The sequence below is a fragment of the Stegastes partitus genome, unplaced genomic scaffold (genome assembly GCF_000690725.1).
Source record: "Stegastes partitus isolate 25-593 unplaced genomic scaffold, Stegastes_partitus-1.0.2 Scaffold1816, whole genome shotgun sequence".
Taxonomy (NCBI): Eukaryota; Metazoa; Chordata; class Actinopteri; family Pomacentridae; genus Stegastes; species Stegastes partitus.
Window position 1 is genome coordinate 2,611 of NW_007579547.1, and position 8,072 is coordinate 10,682.

The 8,072-nt window shown below is 44.8% G+C and overlaps 1 long non-coding RNA gene across 1 annotated transcript in view; it reads right to left on the reverse strand.

The window, feature by feature from the left end:
- The window catches only part of LOC103372727 (uncharacterized), a 21,299-nt gene continuing 13,227 nt past the window's right edge, over nucleotides 1-8,072 (reverse strand). The window contains exon 2 of the long non-coding RNA XR_521015.1: nucleotides 1-190. This is a non-coding gene — a long non-coding RNA (uncharacterized LOC103372727). The remainder of the gene's footprint in view (nucleotides 191-8,072) is intronic.

Consider the following 8,072-nt stretch of genomic DNA (forward strand, 5'->3'; position numbering starts at 1 on the left):
TGTTTCAAAGACAGACAACTGAGGAGATGAAGTGGACTTCTGTTGGTACCTGGAGAGGTAGTTGATACAGTCAAGACAGTCATAGTGTTTCATTCCACAGCCATCATTACATCTTTAAATGTCATTAATCTAATTTCATCATCAGCAAAATGTCACATACATAGCAGCAAATTCCCCAAACAGAAACCACCTTTACTGATTTAATGTGTGATTAAAAATGTGATCTCCACAGGCTGTAATGCTGTACAGGTCAAACTGTGTGAAAACTACAGCCACATGTCATGAACTTAATCTGTCATCTGTTTTTCCCTCATCAGTGATTTATTTCTTAATGGATAATTGTAAATGCTAAACTTGTTTTGCACTCCATATTGATTGTAAATAAAGTTTAAAAAAAAACTCTGCAGCTCTACAAATCCTTTGTGAAATGTTATGAATGTATTTAAACAGAATAACATTTGCAGCTTTTTTAATATTGACTTTGACACTGACGAGCCCCAGCAAAGGTTTTATGTTGTAAGCAACACACAATTGGGGGTGGGGGGAGGTTGGGTCAGGCTCGGGGAATGCGGGCTGGACACAGGAAACAGGTTAGGGACCAGTGGCAGGAGAAGGCTGGCTCGGGGAGGATCTGACTAGAGAGTGTGTTGCTGATGTAGGGGGGTCCAGGTGGCAGCAGCTCAGGAAAGGAAGGAAGGAGGGAAGGAAGGTGACAAAATTGGGACTGGCAGAAAGAAACACATGGTCTGGTGGAATGAACAGGGCTTTATAGCAGGAGGTGGATGATTGAGTGCAGTTGAGCTGATCTCCACAGCTGTCTCCAATACCTGCGATCAGACAGGCTGCAAGCAGGGCTGGAGTGACTGAAAAGGTGAGCAAGGAGAGAGAGGGAGAGGGAGAAAAAGAGGGAGACAGGCAAGGGCTCGGACTGAGGCTAAGGTGGTCATGATAGAATCTATTTGGTGATGTGGCTGGTAGTTGGTAAGCTGACTGGGTGCTTGACTTTGTGACAGAGCGATGACTGTTTCAATCTCTCACCAAGACAGAGATGTCCTTCAGACCAGATGAGGTTGAGACTGAAAAGACAGCTTGAGTTTGGAAGGTCTTTTCCACCCTACAGCATCTTTATCTCATGAGGAAGGCTTGCTGTTGTACGATCTTATACCCCTTTTCCACCACACCGGTTCCGGTGCGAGTTCCGTGCTAGTGCCTGACTTGGCAGCAGTTCTTTGTGTTTCCACCACCTAACCACCAGCTCCAGGCTCTCAAAACTGGTGCTTAGCAAGCATCAACTCTTTGCTGGGCCAGAGCTAAGCACTGAGTACATCAGGGGCTGGGGGCAGGGTTATCGTGACCACCGAGACTGATGAATGGGTGTTGTGCCCAGTCTAGGGGCACCTGAACGCAACATGAATGCGCCATCCTTCTCCGGTCCCAAGCAGCCACACCACAGCACTTTTACCAGGACAAATAGTAATTTATTTATAATAAATGTTTCATTGAAACAAAGGGGATGATTAACTTAAAATAAGAGTGAGCTCTACCGAAAATAACAACCAAAACGACAATAAAGCAGGGGAGAACCAACTTGCCTATCAAAATAAAAGTATTGAAAATAAACACAAAGTCTGGCCTCCCTATCTAACACAAACATGAAAAAACGGGTTAAACAAAAAAAGGTAGCAGCTCACTCCATTCACAGAGTCGACAATACATGAGAGTGATGACGTGGTGATGTGCTGGTTGGGATGCCGGTGAGGAATGGCTCCGCCCATCTGACCCCATCTGAACCTCTCTCTGCACCACTGACGAAGTCCTCCCTCCGTATTTAAGATCGGAACTTCCGCTGATCATCCAATCCAGTGGTCACTTTGGCGCAGGCCTATTTGCATATTTAAGGAATCACAACGGGTCACACACCGATCAAAGGAAATAATATCCAAGGGAAACAATCATATTCTATAAACAAATACGACCACAGTCGTAACAATGGGACACACAAGAGGTGATTTGTGTTGTTTTTTGCCCAGACGTCTCTGGTCACAGATGTATTAGGAGGAGTCCAGGGACACACACAAGTTTTGCACAAACTGTCCGCTGCATTTGTGTCCCACCAGTAGCACCACAGTGGTGGAAAACAGTACTTCTATAACTTTGATGTATTGTGGTATTTACGCTTAGAAATGTGGTCTTCTCATGAAAAACGGAGCGCACCTACATGCTCTGTTTATTCCGCTCATGAGAAAAAAATCACTTGGCTTCATCTTCATCTGACATCTGACATAGTTTGCTCTTTTTAAAGTCATTGCTGTTCGCACACCAGTCGGAACATGGGAAATTGTAGTGTCTATTGATAATACAATTTTCAGCCAGTTGTATGTTTTGCCTGTGACATGGTGTGAAGTGTGAACAAATGAGAAAGTTGGTTGCACCAGTAAAAAAGTTGGTCTGGAGCCCTGTGTGGATTTCCATATGGCACGAGCATTGTCCGGTAAATAGTTGCATATGCAGTGACGTATGGCGTGGCTCTAACTTGGCTCCTTGACGATGGAAAAGCAAACAGGTTCTTAGGAGGTGCCAGATTGGAACCAACTAAGCACTGGCCCTAGCAGCAGCAGGGAACTAGCACCTGGTTCTTCTTGGTGGAAAAGGGATTAGAATCACCTCCTTTGCCTTCTCACACTCCTCAACAGTCACATGCTCACTGTGTTGTTTCTGTTTAGACCCCAGCCTCTTGATTCTTGCAACCACCTTAAGAATTGTTACCCAGGAAGAAAACTGACTCAGACGTCTGAGGATGTCATTGCAGTTTTTGGTTTCTGTTGCAAGCACCTGAATTGTCTTGACTTCAGGATCACCAACGAGTAATTCTGTTGGAGTGCTGGATGTTAAATGTAATTCACACTCCCAGAGAAACTTTGGGACTCTCAGCCAATTTGTTGAATGAATGTCTGAGGCACAAAGACCTTCGGATGCATGATCGGCTGAGTTTTCTGCAGTGTCCACATAGTGCCACTGACTGGGATCACTGTTATCCCTTATTAGCTGGTTCGCAACAAGCATGTGGAACCTACAGGCATCATTTTTTATATATCCATACACAACTTGTGAATCTGTCCAAGAAAGCTTCATCAATCTTCGTGTCAAGTTCACTATTTAGCTTGACACTGACTTTTGTGGAAACCACAGCTGCTGAGTTCTAGCTTCGGGGTACTTGTGACTTTTGAGGGTGCAACTCTTGCTTTCGCCATTACAAGACTGCAATGGACCTCATCCTTGTTGTCTTTATACCTGAGGTAAGAACATGCACCATATCCCACACAGCTGCCATCCGAAAAATGGTGCAACTCTGACAATGTTATGGAAGTCATATAGGTGGTAAAATCATTTATCCACTCCTCCCACTGTGGCTTTATATCTTCTGGGAGTGGACTAATTTAGAAAGTAAATTAGATGAAGGAAAATGCAAAGAACTAGTAGATAAAATAGAAAAAATGTGGAGGAAAAGAAGATAAAAAGAAGGTTGACAGGAGGCGAATAAATGGTTAAACAAGCTCACAGCTCAAAGACTCTGATGCATAGTGCTGCCTGACAACTACTGAGGTACAGGGCAGCAGAGCGGTAGCAGCCACAATGGACGATCCTGTGAGCCTGAGCTCAGGACACAGAATCCCTCAATTTCAAATACTTTTCAGTTTCAGATTCTCTCACAGTGTAAGTGTAGCAACAGTCATGTGTTAAAAGACAGCCAATGGTGAAGCCGCTCGACTCGTAACTGGTGATTTGTCTGTATTTTCAGCACTTGTATTCGAATATGAAGACTTTTCAACTACGAATACCTCTGTACGCATTGACAAATCTTTGTACGCATTGACAACTCTTACTACATGTTCGAATTTTAATACAGATGAGCAGATTTTTTGCACATTTGAAAAACTGATTACAGACAGACAAATTGTGAGACAGTTTTTGTAGATTTCGGTTTGCACTGACAATTTCTTTTACACATAGACAAATCTCACTTTGGACGGACGGATTGAGATACAGAGAGACAACTCACCATACACATGGACAATTAGTTTTGCTATAATAATGCCCCTATAACTGTAATAATGTTTATGATGACCTGTAGAGAAGTCATTTGCCAGTTTGAATGCACAAATAATTATAAAGACATCCATCCATCCATCTTCTTCCGCTTATCCGAAGTCGGGTCGCAGAGGCAGCAGCCTTAGCAAAGCCGCCCAGACTTCCCGATTCGCACACACCTCCCCCAGCTCTTCCGGGGGGGACCCCTAGGCATTCCCAGGCCAGTTGGGAGACATAATCCCTCCAGCGTGTCCTGGGTCTTCCCCGAGGTCTCCTCCCGGTGGGAAGCGCCCGGAATACCTCCCCAGGGAGGCGTCCAGGAGGTAAATGTGTTTCATTAAAGTGTGTGGTGTGTAACCATTTTGTGGCATTTTCTGTCTGTTGCTGTGCCATAATTACAGAATCAACGCATAATAATGAAAAAAAACTGAAGCAGGTAACCTGCGGTGGGAGACAAGTTTGCAGTCCTCCTGAAAAATAATTCAGTGAGTGCCCAAAGATTTTATTGCAGATAATGTTAGTATGAAGTTCCACCTTTTAGACGGTATGCTCAGCTTTTTGAAGCATGCTCGGGCACTGGAGATATTTTGGCCTAAACTTTGGGTATTTTAACAGTTTTCACTGTTGGGTGAGAGAGGCGGTCTTGGCTGACATGATTTGTGTAATGGAACTGGTCGTAGGAGAACGAAACGTTGACAATAGATTGTCCTTGGGTAGGATAACATTCACTGAAAATATGAAAAGATTTGGTTGAATTCTTACAGCAGTAGAGCTTTATACTTCTGACCATTTTTAGGCGATTTTTGGTCATTTTTGAAAAAAAAACAAGGAGGGGTTGTGAAATCCCCCAGTTTGACCAAATTTCCTTAAACTTAGACTTAAGTAGTTTTGGGTGGACCCCTTTAAACTGGCAAAGTTTCATTGAAATCGGTGAGATGGCTTGTGCCACCCCTGCCTGGTCCTATCGTGGACGCACTCTTAAGTCTCATGACCAAGGACAGGGGGGCTGGAGGAGCGACATGCCCCCGACAGGCCCAAACCATAGCTCAGAATAGTACACCTTACCCATCAGTTACACTTCGATCAGACCAGTGTATAAGCAATCTCCTCATGATCAAGCGTTGTTATACAGGGTTTATATTGGTTGCCCCAGTCAGGACAGAGTCATGGTTGCTAAAAATTTTACAAGACCGACTGACTTTAGTGACGTAGTAGGTGTAAAATATTGAATAAAATGTTGTACTGCATAAATTGCTTTATTTTAGCTCACATTAAACTTTATGATGCGCAAATTTACAAGTTGATCGCCCATATTGTCTCCAAGTGTATTCTGGGTAAAACTCGTCACCAACCGTCCACCAACGTCATCATCAGTCACTTGTCAACAGATTGCGAACTAGGTTGAGCATTTTTACGAACTAATGAGTGGCACTTCATATAAGCATAAAAGTGGAGCGGCAAAGCAAAAAAAAAGGGAACAGACAGAGCAAGGAAAAGCCAAATTACAAAAACTGGACACATGTTTTGTTCATTGTTCTGGACATGAACTGGACTTTCTTGTTGGCAGCGATTCAGACCAGCCAAACCTGCCAGCACAGCGAGGGAGCCAGGTTAACTCCAGGTAGCAGTTCTAATAATGACTATACACAATGTGTGCGTTAGTTGTAAACTGTCGCTGGTTGTAAATTGTAGTAGCCCAGCCGCTTTGCTTATAGAATAACAGCTACCCGTGGTGCTGAACTGCTTTGAATTTGTGTTGTTTTATTATCCGTGAGCATGTAGCCTCATGTTGTTGTTGTTCTCTTGGTTATCCTTCATGTCCGTTTGATGGACTTCAGAATGACATAGCTGCTCTCCGTGGTGCCGAAGCTTGTAAGCCCCGCTGTTGTGGGCATGTGTATTGTAGTGGCTAAATGTCTGTTCTTAAAGTCCATAAGCAAATAACCACTCGGTCAGACGGAAAGAACGAGTCTACTCGTGTTTTAGTTGAACGACGCTAGAAAACGGTGTGTTCGCCCCGTCTTTAGTGAAGAACTCCACATAGAAAAAACACACAGCATCACCCCCAATAGATGCGCGCGCTCCCTGACGTCACCGCTCAGCGTCAGCTCCCAACGGCTGCCCACTCCAGAAACTCCAAGCCCCAAAACCAAATGCAGGTACCAAACACATCTAAAAATAACAACTAAACATGAACATAAATCATAGAATAGAGAATGGCACCAACATTTCCGGCCCCTAATTGCTCATCATGGGGATGACAATTACACTACACTAAATAATCTGAAGAGTCATTTTCTATACTAAAATCCCCGTTAAGTAATTGTACCAAGGTCTAAACTGACATAAACTAGCTTAACTAACACAATTTAGAAAACAATTAACTGAATAAAAATGCCTTTCATTGTCCATGGGATTCTTCCATCTCCAGCAAGAGACACAACTTGTCAATCGGTCTCTCAAGGGTGTTGGTCTTCGTTTTCACGAGGACCCGACGAACAAACCCTTGGGCGTCGGCGATGGTCTCCTCCACTTTTCCCATCAACCAGGACCCTCTAGGAGCCCTTTCGTCCACGATGAGTACGATGTCCCCCTCTTTCACATTTCTCTTCTTTTCCAGCCACTTCTGCCGTTCTTGTAGGAGGGGCAAATATTCTCCAGACCAACGCTTCCAAAAGATGTCGGAGATATACTGCACCTGCCTCCATCTTCGTTTGCAGTACAGGTCTTCTTTATGAAACACGCCCGGAGGTAGTGCTGGCTTTCCCCTGAGCAGAAGAAGATGATTCGGCGTCAGTGGCTCGAGGTCATCGACATCATCTGATGACTTGGTAAGTGGTCTGCTATTGATCACTGCTTCCACTTCACACATCACAGTGTGCAGACATTCGTCGTCAAGTGACTGGAGCTTCAGGACACTGGCAAGTACTTTTCGCACTGTTCTTATTTGACGCTCCCAGATCCCGCCATGGTGCGACCCAGCAGGCGGGCTGAAGATCCAGGTAACTCCCTTTTGCAGCAGAGCTTCAGAGATCTGAGATTGATTCCATTCCTTCATTGCCTTGCGGAGCTCGTGTTCTGTAGCTACCAGGTTAGTACCGTTGTCGGATCTCATGACTTCCACTTGTCCTCGTCTTGCTATGAAATGCCTCACTGCGTTTATACAAGAGTCTGTGTCCAGTGAGTGGGCGATTTCAATGTGGACGGCTCTGACTGTGAGGCAAGTAAATAAGACTCCGTAGCGCTTAACTTGTGCCCGTCCACGCTTGGCTTCAAAGGGGCCGAAATAGTCTACGCCGACGTTGGTGAATGGTGGGTGGTCTGGCTGAAGACGATCTGGTGGTAGATTCGCCATCTTCTGTTCACCAACAGCAGCTTGACTCTTACGGCATTTCACGCACTTTGAAAGCACACTTCTCACTGCTGCATTCCCTTTGCATATCCAGACCCTTTGTCTCAGCCGAGCGAGGGTGTGGTTCCTCCCTCCATGTCCAATCTCCTCATGCGCATTCCTTATGATGGGAGTTGTGACATGATGGTTCTTGGCTAGAATAGCCGGATGCCTTGTATGTTCTGGCAAGGCTGCCTGGTGCAGTCTTCCACCAACCCGGAGGACACCATTTTGGAGGAAAGGGTCCAATTTCACAATAAAACTGCTTCTCTTTATCTTATTACCCTTCTGCAGCGCACAAAGCTCCTCATGGAAGGTTTGCCTTTGGCTGAACTGAATGATAGCAGTTTCTGCTCTCCTAATGTCCTTGACAGTCAGATGAGTTCCTTTCAGACTTGGGTTTCACATCTTGACTGTCTGGAGACTGGGTTTGGGACTCAAAGATCTTCCTTCTTTCGAACAGATTTCTAAGTAGCTCCTTCAGCCTCAACATCCAGGCAACGGCCTTCCTCAGACTGTGCCAGTTGGAGTAATGATGAATCAGCTTGAAGAGAGGATCTGTGCTTAAGTTGTCGGTATTAATGATGTTCAC